The sequence below is a fragment of the Asparagus officinalis genome, unplaced genomic scaffold (assembly GCF_001876935.1).
Source record: "Asparagus officinalis unplaced genomic scaffold, Aspof.V1 AsparagusV1_Un535, whole genome shotgun sequence".
Taxonomy (NCBI): domain Eukaryota; kingdom Viridiplantae; phylum Streptophyta; class Magnoliopsida; order Asparagales; family Asparagaceae; genus Asparagus; species Asparagus officinalis.
Genome location: NW_017972799.1, coordinates 111,071 through 112,278, shown reverse-complemented (window position 1 = coordinate 112,278; position 1,208 = coordinate 111,071).

The window sequence follows — 1,208 nt, the reverse complement described above, 5'->3', positions numbered from 1 at the left end:
TTATTTACAATACACACGCTTTTTTATGCCTGTGTAATCTCTTTCAAATATATGTTCACTCTCTTTATGTTTTACTTACCTCATTCTTATTATTTATACTCACTACTTTCCTCAATGATATCTTTTGAAAATGATTGATCAAGTATATTTTCTGATTCTGTGTATTTGTATTCATATATGCCCTTTCAATTATCTGTACTTCTATTAATTTTGATTGCATATTATACTTTTTGATTAATCATGCGATGTTTTATTATACCGCGTGTGATTTACGTATTGTGTGATTTGTCTGTGTTAAGATTATATTTTATTTATACGCTATGATTAATACTTGTGTATATTTATTAACCTCTTGATGAATTAGTTTAATGATTCGTATTGGTCTTGTTTTGTTGCGATTAATTTTGTGTGTAGTGTATGCTTTGTATTATTATATTTGGCTACCTTTGTTATTTGTATGTTGAATCTTAGCTGTCACATCTTATATCTTATTTTGTATCGTTCTTGTATTACATTTTCCTTGCTTATGGACATGTGGTTTATTTCGAATCTTTCTCTATATGAGTTGAATTGAGTCTTTCGTTCTATATTGTATCCTTGATTCTTGGTACATCACCCTTATTTTAATTCCCAGGACGAAATTTGTTTTAATAGGGGTAGAATGTAATGACCAAGAATTTTTGATAGTAATTAATTTTTTTTTGAGATTTTAAAACATTAAATTATTATTTTTAAAAGAGTGTTTATATTTTCTCGATTTTCTAGAAAATTTCTATGTTTTAAAAATCTGATTTTATACTTATTTAAAAAATTTGCTAATTATAAATTAAATTGTTACAGTGAAAACTTTTAAAATTAATATTGGTTATTTATTATTATTATTATTGTTATTATTATTATGTAATTAATTTATATTGATTTTTACCTAATTTTCTCCTTAACCCTAATCCCTATTCCTATATAATATCTTTTCTCTCTCTCCTCTTAATTCCCTCTCTCTCTCTCTCGTTCTCATCTCTCTCACATCTCTCTCGTTCTCTCTCTCTCTCTCTCTCTCCAAGCAAACTGTGGCTTCCTCCAAAACGTCCTCACTATCCCTTCGTTCTCTCTCAAACCCACATCACAGCTCCCCTCTCTCTTTTTTTATCTCTCCTCCAAGAACAGATCTCTCTCTCCCCCTCAACCCCGCCACCCTCAGCTCTACCGAC